Source organism: Panthera uncia, chromosome A2, assembly GCF_023721935.1.
Source record: "Panthera uncia isolate 11264 chromosome A2, Puncia_PCG_1.0, whole genome shotgun sequence".
Classification (NCBI taxonomy): Eukaryota; Metazoa; Chordata; class Mammalia; order Carnivora; family Felidae; genus Panthera; species Panthera uncia.
In genome coordinates, this window is record NC_064816.1 from 27,206,382 (window position 1) to 27,227,123 (window position 20,742).

A 20,742-nucleotide genomic window follows, 5' to 3' on the forward strand; every position below is an offset into this window, starting at 1 on the left:
AATAATGTATAGGCTTATGAATTTCCCTTATATGTTAGCTTTACAATAACAATGCAAACTTTCTCTATTTCTTGACTGACTCTTAGCAGGAAAAATAAAGTCATTGGGTATTTATATAAATGAAAAGTTTCATAGGTGGCAACCAACTGGTTGATGCATATTTCAACATATTTAAAATAATACTCAATTATATTCAGTAACTTTACAAGTGGGTACATCCAAAGTCAGCATAATGCCCATATTTTAAAAAAGAAAGAAAAATAATTTTATTTGGATAGGATAGAAGCAATAATCCTGCACCTTTCTTTTCTTTTTTTACTTTTTATTTGGAGATAATTATTAATTCACATACAACTGTAAGAAATAATAGGGAGAGATCTTGGGTACCCTTCTAATTTTTCCCCCATGGTAATAGCTTGTATAAGTATAGGAAGATATCAAACCCAAGACATTGACATTGGTGCAAGCCATCAACCTTACTCAAGTTTCATCAGTTGTACATTCACACATTTGTGTGAAAATACATTTTTAACAGCTACAATTTATTTAGCATTTCTATGATCCAGTTAATCCTTACAAAACTAATTTACTAATTAGGAAAGTAAGACAAGAGGCAAAGTGAGGATGTGAAACTCAATCATTTAACTCTGAAGGCAGAGTTCTTTATACTACTCAGTAGAGGCGAGAAGCCTACATGAATGTTTGGTTCATTTGCAGAATTTTGTATATAGCTATTCCCCAAAATACTCAAATGAAATATTGGCAAAAGCAGTTAAGTACAACAAAGGGGAATATCAAAACCATGAATCAAGAGAAAAGGCAAATGAGGTTAATATAATTCAGTTTAGCACTGAGCTTCTTAGCAGACAGGGCAAAAAGATAAATAGGGTGAGACATGTAATCCTTATTGTCAAAGAAAAGAAAACACGGATGCAGAAATTTTAAAATGTATATATGTATGTCCATATACCCCATGCTTGCTCCATTGCATTTTTTTATTCAAAGTTCATAAATATCCAAAATAAAACTCAGCCAAGGCAGGCTTAATATATTAATAAAACTGTTTTTAAAAAAACACACCCCATGAGGCACCTGGGTGACTTAGTCCATTAAGTGTCTGCCTTCATCTCAGGTCATAATTTCATGGTTCATGGCTTCCAGCCCCACGTCAGGCCTTCTGCTATCCACGCAGAGCCAACTTCAGATCCTCTGTCACCCTCTCTGCCCCTCTCCTGCTTGCGCTCTCTCCCTCTCTCAAAAATAAATGAATAAAACACTTAAAACACACACACACACACACACACACACACACACACACACACACACAAACACCCCACACTGAAGGTAGCTACATTTGTGGAGAGCATAACATATAGACTTGTTAAATCACTATGAATCACACCTGAAACTAATGTAACATTGTGTCAACTATACTTCAATTAAATACACACAGTAAAACCTTGGATTGTGAGTAACTTGTTGTGCAAGTGTTCCACAAGAGAAGCAAACATCTCTCATAAATTGTAACTTGATAAACAAGAGATATCTTGCAATACGAGTAGCATGTGATATGAAACATCACGTGATCACAACTAAGCCAATGATTCTTGAAATTAGCTTTGATACACAAGTGTTTGGATTATAAGCATGTTTGCAGAATGAATTGTGTTCAAAAACCAAGGTTTTACCTTATTTATTTATTTATTCATTCATTCATTCATTCATTCATTCATTCATAACTGGTGCACTTTCCAATAATGACTACTGTCAATTCTCCCCCTGTACACTCATGCTGCTCCTTCTTCAAGGAGTGGAGTCTATCCCCGTCCCCTTGATTATGGGCTGGGCTGGCCTATCAGCTCAGGTTAATAGAATGCACACTTGTAATAGCGTTCTCATTCCATACATAGTAGTTAAGAAGCCTGGCAGCTTCCACTTTGGAGCTTTCTGGAGAAGTCAGCCGCTGTGATGTAAAGAAGCTCACACTAGACTACCAAATGATAAAACACTTTGTGGTAAGACTGAGGTAACGTGGACAGCATCCACATACCACATACCAGAGTAAATCTTTTTTTGACCATCCTGGCCAGCAAATTTGCAAGCTGAATGCAGCCCAGTGAACGATTCAGCCTATTCACAATGGAGTAGACAACTGGCCAGCTAAGTCACACTCCAATTCCTGAGTCATAGAACCTTGAGAAATAATGAATCATCATTGCTTTAGGCCACAGGGTCCAGGGTAGTTTGTTAAAAGCAGCTAATAACCGAAATAATGACCAAAATATAATCTAAAAATTCATTCTATAACTTTGCAAGTTTAGATGTATGCATCTAGGAACTAACTGCAAACCTTCACAAAACCCAGGGGACGTGGCCAATCACCACTTCATCCACCTTCTCCCTCCCATTTACTCCAATGATAACACAAGGTTGCCAGAATCTCTCTGGAGGGAGTTTCAAATCTGGTGTTGAAAACTTTTGTAGCTGCCATCGGAGGGACAGGCAGCCAGATCACCTAGCTTTGGTAGCCAAAGGGCTTGTACTCATAAGTTCCACAGGACTATAGCAATTTAAGAAGCTGTCTTAAAACAGGGGCAGTAACACCCCTACTCCACAGCTATATACCTTGGCTTGATAAACAGGAAGCACACAAAAATACCTATCTCCCAGGTTCTCTCTGGAAAGGGTTTAACTGCATACTTTCCCAGCTTCTGCCTGAGGGTTTGGTTTCTAATCAGCCTGCCTCTAGGCACTGATGGCCATCCTCCCCTTTGGGACTCTGAAGGCTCATGGCATATTCTCAAATACTCACAGCCACAAAGAACAAAGACAGTAGCTTGAACAAATACAAAGGATTGAGTGGCAATGAGAAACTTGGCCTGGATTGATTGACAAGGTTCATCTCCTACACAAGACCTGCCTGTCAAAACTGGAAGAGGTAACTGTTTTATCTAATACAGAAAGCAACACAGTCAAGGAAAATAAAGAAATAGGGGAATATGTTCCAAATAAAAGAACAGGATAAATCTCAAGAAACTGATTTTAACAAAATGGAGATAAGTGATTTACCCAACAGAGAGTTCAAAATAATAGTCGTAAAGATGTTCTCCAAGATCAGGAGAGCAATGCATGTACAGAGTAAAAAATCCTCAACACGAAGACAGAAAATATTTTAAAATCACCAAACAGGGGCGCCTGGGTGGCTCAGTTGGTTAAGCATCCCTCTTCAGCTCAGGTCATGATCTCACGGTTCGTGAGTTCAAGCCCCACATCGCAGGCTCTCTTTGGGGCCCACATTGGGGCTCTCTTTCTCTCCCCCTCTCTCTGTCTCTCCCTCACTCTTTCTCTCTCTCTCAATATAAATAAATACACTTAAAAAAATTAAAAAGATAAAAAAGCACCAAACAGAAATCATAAAACCAAAGAATACAATAATAGAACTGAAAAATTCAATGCAAGGGTTAAATAGTAGAATAGATCAAGCACAAGAAGGTTAAGTGAACTTTAATAAAAGACAGTGGAATTCATCCAATCAGAGAAGCAAAAGACAAAGAATAAAAAAGAGTGAAGATATCTTAGGACATCATCAAGCAGATCAGTATGCACACTGTAAGATGATAGGGGTCTCAGAAGGAGAAGAGAGAAAGAAAGGGACAGAAAGCTTATTCAAATAAAAACAGCTGACAACATCGCTAACCTGTGGAAAGAAACAGACATCCAGATCAAGGAAGACAAAGAATTTCCAAGAATGATGAATCTGAAGAGATCCACAGCAAAACACATTAGAATTAAAGTGACAAAGGTTAGAGATAAAGAGACAATCTTAAAATGAGCAACAGAATAGTAATTTGTTATATTAAAAATATCCATAAGACTACAAGTGGATTTTTTAGTAGAAACGTTTCAGGCAAGAGGGAGTGGGATGTTATATTCGAAGTGCTTTAAAAAAAAGAAATCCCCACCAACCAAGAATACTTTACCCTACAAAGTTGTCTTTCAGAACTAAAGATGAGATAAAGAGTTTTCCAGACAAACAGAAGTTAAAGAAGTTCATCACCACTAGATCAGCCTTACAAGAAATGCTGAAGGGAGTTCTTCAAGCTGAAACAAAAGGATGCAAATTAATTATATAAAATATATGGAAGTATAAACTCACTAGTAAAGGTAAATCTATGGTAAAGTTCAGAATACTCTAATATTGTCATGGTTGTGGGTAAATCACTTATAAATCCAGAATAAAGGTGAAAAGCAGAAGTATTGAAAATAACTATAACTACAAAAACTTGTTAATGGATTGCATAATATAAAAAGATGTAAATTGTGACACCAAAAACAAACAAACAAAAAACTGTGGGAAGACTGTAAAAAGGGAAAGCTTCTGTGTGCATTTAAAGATAAGTTGTTATCAACTTAAAATACAACATTATAAATATATTTTACATAAATCTCATGATAACCACAAAGCAAAAACCTAGAATCAATACTCAGTAGATAAAGAGAAAGAAATCAAAGCATACCCATACAAAAAATCATCAACTCACAAAGGAATAGAGCAAGAGAGAAAGGAACAAAGGAACTACAGAACAGTAAGAAAACAATGAACAATATGGCAATGTAAATCCATAACCATCAATAATTACTTTTAAGTGTAAATGGAATCATTTTTTCTATCAAAAGACATTTATTTATCAGAAAATACAGAGTGGACAAATGGTTAAAAAACAAGATCCAACTCTCTGCTGCCTACGAGAGTCTCACTTTAGCTTTAAGGATACTTATAGACTGAAAATGAAGGAATGGAAAAAGGTATTCTATGCAATTAGAAATAAGAAGAAAGTAAAGGTACTAATATTTATATCAGACAAAACAGACATTATGTCAACACTATAAAAAGAGACAAAGAAGGTTATATAAGGAAAATGGATCAATTTATCAAGAGAATATAATAATTGTAAATATTTATACACTCAACAATGGAGCAAGTAAATATACAAAGCAAATATTAACAGATCTGAAGAGAGACACAGATAGCAACATAATAATAGTAGACACTTTCAGTATCCCACTTACAACTATTCAGACAGAAAAACAAAAGAAGAAAACACTGGACTTCAACTACACATAGGGCCAGATGTATCTAACAAACATATATAGTATATTCTATCCATCCAAGAGCAGCAGAATGTACATTCTTCTCAAGCATACATGGAACACTCTCCAAGATAGATCATATGTTAGGCCACAAAACAAGTCTTCATAAAGTTAAGAATTTTGAAATCATATCAAACATCTTTTCTAACCAAAATGGTATGAAACTAAAAATCAACTGCAAGAAAATAGAAAATTCACAATATGTGGAGATTAAACAACATAGTCCTGAGTGACCAATGGGTCAATGAAAAAATCAAAAGGGAAATAAAACAATATCGAGACAGAGGCACCTGAATGGCTCAGTCAGTTGAGCGTCCAACTCTTGATCTCAAGGTTCATGAGTTCAAGCCCCATTGTCAGGGCAGAGCCTGCTTGGGATTCTCTCTCTGCCCCTCCCTGATGTCTGTTCTCTCTCTCTCTCTCCCTCTCTCTCAAAATAAATAATAAACTTCAAATACATAAGTAAGTAAAATCAACTTAAATGGAAATGGAAACACAAGATACCAAAACATATGGGATACAGCAAAAGCAGTTTTAAGAGGGAAGTTTATAACGATAAATGCCTACATTTAAAAAACTCACATAAACAAGAAAAACTGGTTTTAAAAAAAAAGAACAAACTAAGCCCAAAGTCTGCAAAAAAAAAAAAAAAAAAAAAAAGGAAATAACAAAGATAAAAGTGGAAATCAATGAAATAGAGACTAAAGAGACAATATGAAAGAGCAGTAACTGGTATTTTGAAGATAAAATTGATAAGCCTTTAAGCTGGACAAAAACAAAAAAAAAGACTTAAATAAATAACATCAGAAATGAAAGGGAAGACATTACAACTGATAACACAGATATACTAAGGATTGTAACAAACTACAATGAATAATTATATGCCAACAAATTAGATAACCTAGAAGAAATGGATAAATCCTAAAAACATACAACGTACCAAGACTGAGTCATGAAGAAATAAAAAATCTGAACAGACCAGTAACTAGTAAGAAGACTGAATAAGTATTACAAGCTTCTCAATAAAAATAAAAATAAAAATAATAATAATAATAATAAAAATAATCCAGACCAGATGGCTTCACTGGTGAATTCTACCAAATGTTGAAAGAAGAATTAACATCAATCTTTATCAAAGTCTTCCAATAAATAGAAGAGGAGGAAACACTTCCAAACTCATTTTATGAGACCAGCATTAACCCTGGTACCAAAACCAGATAAGGACACAAGAGAAAAGAAAGTACAGGCTAATATCCCTGATGAACTTAGATGCAGGAATCCTCGCAAAATATTAGCAAACCAAATTCAATAGTACATTAAGGATCACTCACAGTGATCAAGTGGGATTTATCCTAGGACACAAGGATGTTTCAATACATACAAATCAATCAATGTGATTCAGCACATTAACAAAATGAAGGATAAAACTCATGATTCTCTCAATAGATGAAGAAAAAGCACATGAAAAAATTCAACATCCTTTTATAATAAAAACTCTCAAGAAATTGGATATAGAAAACTATACCTCACCATAATAAAGGCCATATATGACAATCCCACAGCTAACATCATATGTAATAGCGAAAGGCTGAAAGAATCTGAGACAAGTATTGGAAGTACTAGCCAGAATAAATGGGCAAGAAAAAGAAATAAAAGGCATCCAAATCAGAAAGCAAGAAGAAAAGTTTTCTTTTTATTTGAAAAATAATCCATTTACAATAACATCAAAACGAATAAAATACTTAGGAATAAATTTAATCAAAAGGTATAAGACCTGTACTCTGAAAATTATAAAACATTGATAAAAGAAATTAAAGAAGACATAAATAAATGGAAAGATATTCCACATTTACAAATGGGAAAATTATTACAATTAAAAAGTCCCACTACCAACCTACAGATTCAGTGTAATCCCCTTTCAAAATCCCAATGACATTTTTTCATACAAATAGAAAAAAAAGCAATCCTATAATTCATATGGAACCACAAATACCCCAAAAAACAAAGCAATCTTGAGAAAGGAACAAAGCTGAAAAAATCAAAATTCCTGGTTTCAAACTACACTATAAAGCTACAGTAATCAAAACGGTATGGTATTGGCATAAAAAGAGATATACAGAGCACTGGAACAGAATAGAGCTCAAAAATAAGCCCAAACATACATGGTAAATTAATTTTTGACAAAGGAGTCAAAAATATACAATGGGGAAAGATAATCTCTTTAGTAAAAGGTGTTGGAAAAACTCAGATACATGCAAAAGAATGAGCCTAGGCTTGTACTTTATATTATATATGCAAAAATCCACTCAAAATGGACTAAAGACTTGACATAAGATCTGAAACAGTAGGTATAACTCTGAAACAGTAGGTAAGCTCCTTAACACTGGTTTTGGCAATGATTTTTTTTTGGATTTGGCACCAAAAGTTAAGGCAACAAAAGCAAAAATAAACAACTGGGACTATATCAAGCTAAAAAGTTTCTGTGCAGCAAGGAAACCATCAAAATAATGAAAAGGCAAACTATAGCCCTGGAGAAGTTTTTGTAAGCCACATATGTGATAAGAGGTTAATGTCCAAAACTACAGGAAAGTCATACAACTCAATAGCAAAAACACAAATAACCCAATTTTTAAAAAGGCAAACAACCTGAGTAGACATTTTTCTAAGAAAGACATACAGATGACCAATAAGTACATGAAAAGGTATACAACATCATTAATCATCAGGGAAATTCAACACAACCACAATGAGATGTCACTTCATAACTGTTGGGATGTCTATGATCAAAAAGATAAAAGATAATAAATCCTGGCAAGGATGTGGAGAAAAGGGAGCCCCTGATGCACCAACGATGAGAATGTGAAATGGTATAGGAACGAAGGACAACAGGGTGGAGGTTCCTCAAGAAATTAGAAATAGAAGGACCATATGATCCAGGAATCCCACTTCTCAGTATATGTCCAAAGGAAGTGAAATCATTAAATCATTGTCTTGAAGAAGTACCTGCATTCCCATGTTCACTGTAGCAAATGTCTGTTGCAATAGCTAAATGTCTGTGGATGAATGAATGAAGAAAAGGTAATATTATCATTTAGCCTTAATATATTAGTGAGCCTTTAAAAAGAAGGATTATTTAGCCTTTAAAAAAAAAAGGAAATCCTGCCATTTGTGACAACATGGATGAACTTGGGAGAGCATTCAGCTAAGTGAAATAAGCCAGACATAAACAAATACTGCATGGTAATACATGCGGAATCTAAAAAAACAGTCAAACTCTCATAAACAGACAGTAAAATGGTAGTTGCCAGGGGACACTGGCAGGAGGTGTGTGTGTCGGGAGGGGGGGAAGTGTAATAAGGAGAGGCTGGTAAAAGAGTATAAACTTTCAGTTATAAGATGTTTATTGTCTGAGGATCCAATGTAGAACATGTGACTATAGCTGATAACACCGTATTGTGTAATTGAAACTTGCTAAGAGGGTAGAATTTAAGTGTTCTCACCAAAAAAGATAAAGTAAAGAGATAAATATGTGAGGTGACAGTTGAGTTAATTAACTCAATGGTGGGAATCCTTTCACAATATGTACATATATCAAATAATCACATCGTACACTTTAAATATATTACAACTTTGTCAATTATAGTTCAATAAAGCTGAAAAAATTAAAAAAAAAATAAACTTGTTGGTACAATAATTAAACATTTCCAAACAAGTAGTCCTTCTTACATGATTAGAATGTGTGGAATGCCTAGAAGCAGCTTTTCCAAATGAATTCATCGATAAACATGAAACATAAAATTTACTGCTCTAGTTTTCCCAGAGACCCTATCTAGGACAGACTGCCCTAGGACAGATGATTAAGTTAGTTTAGGTCCAATTCAGGACTACATAACATGGAGTTATGTCTTAGGCCCCTCAGGCAATTTGGAGCCTTCCAGGTCAAAGAAGGCCTGCCAAAATCTAAAATCAATAGGGCCATTTAAATGATGACATCCCCAGTGGGTAGAGATATTTGACTCCACACATCAATGGCATGAGCTTCTGTCCTGAGCACTCATCAATAGGTCCAAGATCCCATTACAGCCTTTTAATTTATGCTCAGTGATATTAGGATTTAATTGATGCCAAATATATCGCCTGCCACTAGACAATGATGTTGTGGCAATCAGTAGAAAACGGCCTTCCCAGATATGCCAGGGAATCTACTGGCTGTATTTACTGGCTTAGCTGGCTACTTCCACTTTATAGCAGGTCTCTGTTTTTCTGCCTACCCATCATTCATACCCTCCCATCTTCTTTTATTAGCAATGCAACTTTCCCTTGGGAAAACATTCCACCCATATTCTTAGTCCATGTTGCTTAAGAGGAATTGATTCACCCACAGTTTCAGGGATAGCTACATATGCTAGATGTGGTCAATTACCTTGGGACAGTGCCAATAAGATCGAAACTTTGAATTTTCACTTGAACTATCAGAAATGTGAAACTCTTACTTCCTGCTGTTGGGACTGCTACACTGGAAGTCCGGAATGGATGTGTATCACTGGAAGCGCTCATGCCACTAGGGTGAGATATGGCTTTAGAACAAACAATGGATAGATCATTTGATCTTCTGGAACCAGCAATTCTAGAAATCTTGTGCCTGTATTTTTTCAGTATTACGTCAATAAAACACCTTTTTCATTTAGTCCATTTTGAGTTGTATTTTCTGTCTCTTGCAATCATTCTCAGAAACTGCAAAAAGATGGGCTACTGCACAAACTATGCACTGATGGTATGCCATTTATTTTCTAGTACTATGCAATTTATTACACCCCTATTCTGAGCCATATATCAAAAAGCACCAAGGTATTTAGACAACAGAGCTTCTACAAACAAAAGTATACTTGATCTTCATAAAGTTAACTTGGTCATAAGAAAACAGTCAATCGGGAGCACCTGGGTGGCTCAGTCAGTTGATCATCTGACTTGGGCTCAGGTCATGATCTCGCAGTTCATGAGTTTGAGCCCCACATGAAGTTCACTGCTGTCAGCTCAGAGCCCACTTTGGGTCCTCTGTTCCCCTCTCTCTCTGCCCCTCCCCACTCATTCTCTCTCTCCCTCTCTGTCTCTCTCTTTCTTTCTCAAAAATGAATAAACATTAAAAAAAAAAAAAAGAAAACAGTTATTTATGGGACATATGGCTCAACATTATTCATTAAGCCAAACATGGCTCTAAGATTGGAAGACAGCACTTCACTAAAACAAGACTTCTTCAACTTAACTCAATGGGCCTTTCAGATCATTTGGTCTTACGGCCCCCAAATGTCAGTCCACAGACTGGGAACATTTGCCAGAGTGTGGCCAAATCATTAATAGTCCACAGAGTAATGAGGGGAAAAAAGACTCTAATAAAGTTTTAATGAAGCTATGTCATTTCATTTTTACATTCTAAGATTTGATGTTTACAGATTCTCTTTTGCAAAATAATGTCAATAGTCGATATCATTAATAATATCATTAATAATATCATTAATAACATCAAGCCCATGACCCCCGCCCACCCAAGACGCCCTAGTTTGCTGTAAATGCTCTCAGCTGTCAATAATGACAGCCACACTTCTTTCTTCCTCACTTCTATCTCTCCCTGCTCTTTCTCAGCCACCTCTAAGGGCTGTTCTCCACTCCTGGAGTTTTCCAAATGGGGAATTCCTTTGTCTTTTGTAATACAGATTACAGTAGCCTTTCTCTGGTCTCCTCAAATCTGCATCTCCTCCTGTAACTCTGCTCACCTCCTTAGGCCAGATGCAAGAAGAAGCTATCCTTCCTCTTGGGAAGAGGAGAAAGGGAATTATAAATAAATATTTGTTCATCCCAAACAAGTAAATTCATAAATATTGATAGCAACATCATTTAATGCATAAAAGTGTCAAAAAGAACCTAAGTACCCCGCAATAAAGGGATGATTAAATTCCCCTATATGGGGGGCACTTGGGTGACTCAGTCGGTAAAGCGTCTGACTTCAGCTCAGGTCATGATCTCACAGTTTGTGAGTTCAAGCCCTGCATCAGGCTCGGTGCTGACAGCTCAGAGCCTGGAGCCTGCTTCTGATTCTGTGTCTCCCTCTCTCTTTGCCCCTCCCCTGCTCATGCTCTGTCTCTCTCTATCTCAAAAATAAATAAAAACATTAAAAAAATTTTTTTAAATAAATAAATTCCCCTATATGGGAAAATCACACACAGTCATTAAAATTATGGTTGTAAAGATGTTGCAGTAACATGGGGGAAATGCTGATAATATCAGGTTAAGTAAAAAGACACACAACTATGAAAACACAACTAAGTTAAAAAATCCATGCATGGATAAACTATAACACTGTCCACACAGATTTAACCACACAAGTGGGGTTATGGGTAATATCTATTTTTGTCTTTAGAGAAGTCTCTGTTATCCAGATTTTCCACAATGGGAACATACTCCTTTTAAATGTAGAAAAATATATTTATTAAATTTAGTTATACTTACTTATGTAGTCAATATTTGCTGATTACTCATTCTGTGAATGCCAAAAAACACCATACTTTTTCCTGATAGTTTCCTTTACAAGACAGATTTGCCATAAATTTAAACAATATTTGCATTGTTTTTGTCACTGTTGTCGTTGTCATCATTGTTGTTGTTGTTTGGCAGCAAGAATAACTTGTACTAAGCCAGGCTGCTACCTTTCTCAAAGCCATCCTTCATGTCTAATGACCACCACTGCACCTGCACAAGCTCCAGGGCTGACCCTTCCCTATTTGGCATAAAGGCATGCCCATATGGGAAGCCATACTGGGCAGGTATCTTCCAACCAAACTGAGGTCAAGGATCTCATCCAAAGTGCTAGACTAGTAAAAACCAAAAGAGAGAAATCAAGAAGCCATATAGGAGTTAGCAGAAGAAATCAAAGTCAAGTAGAAATACAAGCAGGGAAGTATACAATTCATATATTGCTAGTCAGTCCTATTCTAGAATAATGGGAAAGCTTCATCGTTGTCAGAATACCAACACCGAATTTTCTGAATGCTGGGTGACCCCTAAATCAACACTTAGGTTCTGACAACTTCCCAATTCATCCTCACCAACTTCATTAAACACCTAGCATGCTTTTTAGAGGAGTGGTTTTGTTTGATTTGCTTTATTTGTCATCTGAAACTCAATAGGACAAAGGGTAAGATCACTTCTTAATCTCTCTGTAATTAACCAGTTAAGAAAAGGTTTAGTTAGATACTATGACACATTAATATATATTAGTTCTAAATCATTTTATTTCAGATAGACATTATCAGCTACCTTCTCCCCACTGTGCCAAAACTGTATACAGGGCTATTTCAGCAGAAACCCCATTCATTCTAAATTCAAGGTACTCAATTCTGCCTGAAGGACACAGACTCTTATGGTATCTACAGGAGGGAAGGAATATGAGAAATCCTTTTTTAAAATTTTTTTTAAAGTTTATTTATTTATTTTGAGAGAGAGACAGACAGACAGAGAGGGTCAAGAGAGAATCCCAAGAAGGCTCCTTGCTGTCAGTGCACAGGCTGATGTGGGGCTCCATCTCAGGAACTATGAGATCATGACCTGAGCCGAAATCAAGAGTCAGATGTTTAACTGACTGAGCCACCCAGGCACCCAGGAATATGAGAATGCTCTCTCTTGGTAATCACTAGGACCCAACTGCACAGGATTGGGTGAAACAATTTTGTTAGTCCAGAGATAATGGGAGATGTAGCAATAACTCTGAAAGTCATTTGGATGAGAAGGTTAAAGAGAATGAAATGAGCACTTTTTGAGTTATCATGGATTGGAGAGGAAATACAGTCACTGCATCTGGGAAGTTAGGATCCCTGCTACGCAAAGTTCTATGGCCTGGCAGAAATGTCTGAGACTAAAGACATTGGAGCTTTTAGACTTTTTAAAGTTTTCATTTTGAAAAAAATATTCAAACTGTAGAAAACATATAAGAAATATATAATGAACTTCCATATACCATTCCCTAGATTACTAATTGCTACTGTTTTTCCCTATTTATGTTATCTCTTTCACTCTCTCATCTCCCTCTCATCTCATGTCCCTCCTCTCATGTAATCTCTCTCTCCCTCAAATGAAAAGAAAAAAAAAGTTTATTTGCTAAACCACTTGAGAGTGAGTGTTGAAAGGTTCTAGAATATGGTCTTAGAATACCACTCCAAAATGGTGTATGTGGCACTCCACTTTGGCCAAAGGGTTATTTTGAGCTAAAGGCAATTGAGAACAAGCAGACTAGGAAAAAGCTCTATACATCCCTCAATCTGTATGACAATAAAGTGTCATTTTCCTCTTTTGTTAAGGAAAGTTCCCTCTATGAAGGAAATTTCCATTTGTAAAGCTTTCTTTCTTATCAGGAAGAGAGCTACTCCAGGAAATAACTCTCTTATTACCTAAGAGTTAGGTATCTTCTCTGCAGAACAAGATAACTTTTACTTGCCATACATTTCCTTCCCCACATTCCACAATTTGCCCCCACGTCTTTGCCTAGAAGGCCCCACCCCCCTTTCGCCTAAAATGCTATGTAAATTACAATCATCTGGCCATCTCTTAGAGCCACGTTCTTCTTTGTGAACTCCAGCACCAGTGCACTCATACAAAGGTAATTAAAACTGCTCTCTTATTACTCTGCTTTTTGTCCTTTGGCTGTGAGCTCCAGGTGCTGAACCTCGGGAGGATAGAGGAAAACAGGTGCGATATCAAATTCTTCTAAGAATAAGAGCTGTCTCTCACATAAACACAGTGCTATCATCAAATTCAGGGGCTTTAACACTAAAGAGTACTATCTTAAATATGATCCATATTTACATTTCTTCAATCCCAAGAATGTCCTGTTCTTTTTCCTCATTCCAGGATCGCAGTGTTTTTAATTATCATGTGTCTTTTATCTTCTTGAATCTGGAATAGTTCCTCAGATTTTCTTTGCCGCTCCTGGCATTAACAGTTTTGAAGAAGTCAGACCTGTGTTTTGTAGTATATTTATGCCAGTCTCATTGGTTCCTTGGGATTAGACTGTTACAGCAAATACTCGGCACACAGGGAGAGACAAGGGACAATTTCCCAATTTCTTGGGAAATCAGAAAAGACTGTTGATTTCATACCGGTGATGGCCCAGTGGAGTCACCTAAAAAGGCTGAGCATCCAGCTCAGGTTTTACTGATCTTTTATACATATGTGATTCCGGGTTGGGCGGGACTATTATAGTGAGGCTTCTGGTTCCTGGCTGCTAGCTGATGAAAGAGGCAAGCAAAACTGCAGAAGCCAAAAGCATGCAAAGGGAGTATGTGGCCTCGGAAATCTGGCTGGCCCTTTCTATTTGCCTTTGACAGCTTTCCTTCTCAAGATTCACATTATACATTTTTGAAAGGCATACTACTGAAGTGACTTTATGTCCTTCTTACTGCATTCTATTGGAAAGAAACAGATGGAAGTTTTTCCCATTGCCAGGGATATTAACCTTGATCCTTGGATGAGGTGGTATGTGCCAGGTTACTCCCTGTATCTGTGTGTGTGTATTCTCCTCTGAAATAGATCATAAAACCCTCATGTGAGAGATGCCCTCCTTATGATGAGGGAGCATGAGGCAAGCTGAGGGCAAAAGACAGACTGGCATTCCTCCCTCCCCCCAGGTGGATTATGTATGATATTCCTTGGACACTACTGGCTACTTAAGAACAAAGGAAAGGGGTTTAAGTGCTTGCCATGGTGATGTGGGAAACTAGAGCAAATGAAAAACTGAATTCCCTTACTGCCTACAGCCCCTTGACAAGTCCTTGACACTGGCAGAGTGACCTCTCTCTAGGAGCTCAGCTGCCTCAAGGATGACACTTTGCTAGGGACAAAAGAGAACCTTTAGCTTAACATCCAACCTCGAGGATCCTGTAAGTCTACTTCCTTTATCTCAATTGCTCTAAGATATACACTGGCAATCATGCTCCAAGCTTACGATCCACCGATATACACCTAAAGGGTCTCATGACTAAGGTTTTATTAAATGGTGATAAATGGTGTTTCCCTAGCAACTGCTAGCCCCTCAGGTTCTGGAAACCTTGCTTCCAAAATTCCTTGGAGATACGCTCTATCCCTGACCCCCTCCCAACCTGTGGGTATATAATGAGTTACCCGTCAGGACACCAGTGAAGCTCTTCCTGACCACGGGTCCCATCCCGGTGCTTTAATAAAAATCACATTTGGCACCAAAGACATAATCAAGACTTCTTTCTTGGCCATCTGCTCTAGACAACCCCACCATCACCCCAAAACATCATCACTTATACCTGGAGGAAAAAAGCATCCCTGTCTCTGAAGACAAGGGACACCAAAAAGAATTCTTACTAAGTGTTTTCCAGTTTTCCCCCTGCCCAGTTACCCTTACCTCATGCCCTCTGACATACACTATTTCTAAATGACTGCTTGTTCTTCATCAAGCCAAGCATACAAATAATCAGATCTGTTTCTTCAGGCCTTCATTTCCTTATAAAGACTCCTATGTCATGTAAAACCTACATTAAATAAATTTGTGTTCTTTTCTCTTGTCAATCTGTCTTTGTCATTTTAATTTTCAGACCCAGCCAAAGACTTTAAGTGGGCTTTGCCCTACACTGTAAATACAGAGAATAAGCAAAGCATGGAGAAAGATTTTGAAACTGTGTCAATATATTATTCCACAAAAAAACTTGCACTCAATGGTTTTGGTACCTATTGATGATGCTAGTCTGAATTATTCTGATAGGAATTGTAAAATAGTGATATTCTAGTTCCTTCATTGCTTCCACATCTATTAGCTGATATTCCACTGTAAAGAGAACTTCTCTTTCTCTCTCCCTTCTTTATTGACTTATTTTTTTAATTCGCTCATTTTTGTTTTAAGTACACCTGAACCATTTGATATTTTTTTTTAATTTTTTTTATGTTTATTTATTTTTGAAAGACAGAGAAAGAGAGAAAGAGAGAGAGAGGGAGAGGAGGAGGGGCAGATAGAGAGGGAGACAAAGAATCCAAAGCAGGCTCCAGGCTCTAAGCTTTCAGCACAAAGCCTGATGTGGGGCTCAAACTCACGAACTGTGAGATCATGACCTGAGCTGAAGTTGGATGCTTAACCGACTGAGCCATCCAAGTGCCCCAGAACCATTTGATTTTTAAGTGTCCCGTTTCAAGCTGGCTCCTGTGTCATTCAGACATGTCCTCATCTTTTTTTTTTTTTTTGAGCAGTTTTTTTTTATTTGCTGGCACAGCAAAATGTTCCAGACTTTTCTTATATTTTACCTGCTCTGGACCAGCTATTTCTTCCCAGGCACTGGTTCCTTTTAGTGGGGAATGGTGTTTAGAAACAAAGAGCAGGAACTGAGTATGCTCCCTGCTGCTGGGGGGCCCTTAATAGAGGGCAGAACGAGGAATTATTTATATACTTATATGAATAGAAACAGGTTATTAAAATATTTATTTATTTTTGAGAGAGAAAGAGACAGAATGCAAGCAGGGGAGGGGCAGAGAGCTAGGGAGACACAAAATCCAAAGCAGGCTCCAGGCTCTGAGCTGTCAACACAGAGCCCGACACAGGGCTCAAACTTATGAACCATGATATCATGACCTGAGTGGAAGTCAGACATTTAATCAACAGATCCATCTAGGTGTCTCTTTATATAAATAAAAAATTTATATAATAATATATATAAATAATATATATATACTTTATATATTAAGTATATATAATATCATCATATATTTTTAAAAATATATATAATTATGTATTTATATTGACACTTCTAGTCTCAATCCAATAGCTCAGTGTCCTAAAAATCCTGGCTCCCCTCCAAAATCAATGTATTTATCCAATCCTACCAGATAAAATAATTTCTGAATCATTCCATCAATACTACTATCAATAGCAAATGTATAAAGTTCAAGATTTCTTTCCATTTCTTTTGTCTTTAGATGGAAGGTATACAGTCAAGGGACTATGCTCAGAATAATCTGAATTACTATTTTTTTTTCCTAATGTGCTGTCACATCATCCATTTGATATACAATTGGGACCATTTACTTCTGTTTTTATTCAATTTCTCTCTCAATACTGTAATTTATTTTTATTTTTAAGCTTATAAAACATGAAAACATGATTTCAAAGTCAAAACTATAAAAAAAAAAAAAGTGCTATCACTCCTTACCCTAACTCCTCTAATCCTATTCCCACTCAGTAGGTTACTAATTTCATTCTTTCCAGTTTAACTTTCTGTGATTCCTTTCGCAGAAATGATCGATGGATTGATCAATAGATAGACAGACAGACATTCTTTTTTTTTTTTTTAATTTTTTTTTCAACGTTTTTTATTTTTATTTTTGGGACAGAGAGAGACAGAGCATGAACGGGGGAGGGGCAGAGAGAGAGGGAGACACAGAATCGGAAACAGGCTCCAGGCTCCGAGCCATCAGCCCAGAGCCTGACGCGGGGCTCGAACTCACGGACCGCGAGATCGTGACCTGGCTGAAGTCGGACGCTTAACCGACTGCGCCACCCAGGCGCCCCCAGACAGACATTCTTATTTCTCTTTCTTTCTTATATAAAATGTAGCCTGCTATATCTACTCTTTTGTATTTTGCTTTTTGTACTAATAATATCTCTGGGACTCACTCCATACCAGTGCAAAAGGAACTTTCTCATTCTATATTATAGCACATCTCTGTATGGGCTCCATCAGGATTCATTCAAATACTTTCCTTTTGCACAGACATTTAGGCTGTTTCCAGTATTTTGTAAGTACAAATAATCATGCGTGTCTCTTATTATGAGTGGAGTTGAACATACTTTCTTATGCTTAAGAACGATTCCATATCAATTTCTGTGAATTATCTAGATCTCCTGCAACTTTCCTGTTGGGTTTTGGGCCCCTTTCTCTTCTTAATTTATAACTCTTTATATATGAGGAATGTTAGGTCTTTATCAGAAATATATCTTGCAAATATCTTCTCCCAATTTGACAGCTGTGGTTTGACTTTTATTTATTTATTTATTTGCCAGGCAAAATAAAAAAATTTGTTTTTAATTTTTAATTTTATACATTCAAGTTTCAGTGCATCTGGATTTTGAATTATATATAGAAAGCCTTTCTTTGCCCCCAGGTTATAAAGAAATTCCCCTTATAGTTACATTTAAGTGGGCATGTGTGTAGGAATAAAATATTTGTTTATTGACCTCTGGGCAATGTCAAAGATGCATGCTTTTTATTTCCATAGGACCTTCATCTCCAACAGCATAGTTTTCACTTTCCCTAACCCCAGGTTTCCTCACTAGGCCAGCTTCACCAGAGAGCTGTGCATGAAATCCAAATTATCAAAGAAGATTCTGCTCACTTGTCATAACCACATGAATCTTCTGTCAAGCAAATAATAATTTGTAGTGCAAATCTGTTTTATAGTCACATATTTTGTAAAACAAGGATCACCTGTATTATATCTTATTGTCTCTCAATGATGTACTTTCTCATATCATTGTTATTATCAAGTAATGCATGTTTAGTTTAGAAAAATAAAGTATTGATAGTAAAAGCAAATAAAACTTTTAAAATGTTTAACAGGGAGAATGGGTTACTATACCCATACATATCTATGGAAAAAAAACTTCTCTTTTCACTAAGACCCTTCTAATTATATTTCCTGTTTGTAATCTATTTCCATTTTCACTCACTGTAAAAAATGTTTGCATGTTACTGAGTTGTCTACAACAATGTTTGGAAAAGCTACATGGTAGTCTACTATATAAAGACTTAAAACATTGGGGTGCCTGGGTAGTTTAGTTGGGTAAGCATCCCATTCTTGATTTCAGTTCAAGTTATGATCTCATGGTTGTAGGATCAAGCCCCATATTGGGCGCTGTGCTGAGTGTGGAGCATGCTTGGGATTCTCTCTCTCTCTCTCTCTCTCTCTCTCTCTCTCTCTCTCCCTCTCTCTCTCTCTCTCTCTCTCTCTCTCTCTCTTTCTTCCCCACTTGTTCGTGCACATGCTCTCTCTCAAAATAAATAAATAAACATTTTTAAAAAGACTGAAAGCATTTAACCAAGTACTGCACACTTAGGATGTTTGGGTTTCTCTTTTTCATATCATAAACAGCTCTATAATAATATTACTTAAAGATGCACACCTTTGTGACTTGTCCAAATATTTAAGGTAAATATCTAGACATGCAGCTGTTGGGTCAAAGAGTAAACAATATTTTTCATACATACACCAAGTTGCCACCAGCACTGTTTGAAAATAACTGTTTACTTTACTCACAACCCACCCACACTGAGTGTTATCATTGTTCTCTATCTGTTGATTTTTTTAATAACACAAGACTAAACAGTACTGTAAACCTCTATAAAACCACAAGACAAATTTAGAACAAAGCATTACAGATGTGTGTCTAAAATCACTGTAAAATTCTATCTAGGCTCTAAACAATCTACTGAAACATCTGAGAAACAACTTCATTCAAAAATGAAGATTTTTTTACTCTGCTTGCACAGCTCAGTATTTAAACCTTAAAATCTCATGCAACTTCCTAACAGCCCTTCCCATTTGGTAGCTGCCAAAGCTTGGTATTGATTATAAATGAACAGGAGGGTTCCTATATAGGCAGCATCAACCTAAGGAAGTGCGGAAATAAACTTTTAGAAAAGCATCTCCTTTCAAGACGTCACTAATTAAAACTCCATGATAATTCTCCCTTGTCAATTACTGGCTAAAATTTTTACTTCACGTTCTAATCTAATGGCCCACATGTCTAAATTACACTTTTAATTGAAAAACAACAACATGGAATTTTTCTGTTTTGAACCATCTGTGTTTTCCCAAGAACCTGTGATTGCTACCAATAAATCCAATCAAACCCAATCTTAAGGTTCAAAAAGCTTAGGAAAATAATAATGCTGTTCCACAAAAACATGACGTGATCAGAAGCACTTGCTTTAAAATTCAATGTTTGGTGTGTGAAGCTTCTTAACAAGTGTTTATTAAACTGCATAATTTCAAAGCCTGGAGTGGTATATTGCAATGTTTTCCTGGGAGTTGATCACATTTGCATATCCTTTTACACTTCCTGTGAAATTAATATTGCCTTTTGTATCTTGAACTCAGCTAATATAACTTGCCATTTTTACTTTTCATTGCTATGAGTAATATAGAGTAAACCCCCAAAGGGACCCCTGCAATGCCTACATAAGCTTTATTCTCTGGCTGTTACATTTTTTCATATGAATATATTAAATCATGATTAATAAACCTTTACAGAATCCACTGGTCTTGCAAAAAGGCAAGATTCATAATGATAAAGGCTGCCCAATGAATACAGGAAACTTGCTCCTAAAGTGGAATCAAAGGCCAGGGTTCACAGAGCTCCTGTCACATCCAACAGCACACCAGAGGTCCTTCACCAAGTAGGAAACATTTCAACAGTCACTCAGCTCATTGTCTTTGCAAGACTGGCTTAACCACCAGGATACCATAACCCAGCTGGTGACAATTAGACTTCTTTCTCTCAGAAATACATCTCTGTCAGATGTTAAAATC

At 36.6% G+C, this 20,742-nt stretch overlaps 1 long non-coding RNA gene across 1 annotated transcript in view; it reads right to left on the bottom strand.

Annotated features, from left to right (window-relative positions):
• The window catches only part of LOC125929540 (uncharacterized), a 108,732-nt gene that overhangs the window by 42,891 nt on the left and 45,099 nt on the right, over nt 1–20,742 (bottom strand). The window lies entirely within an intron of this gene.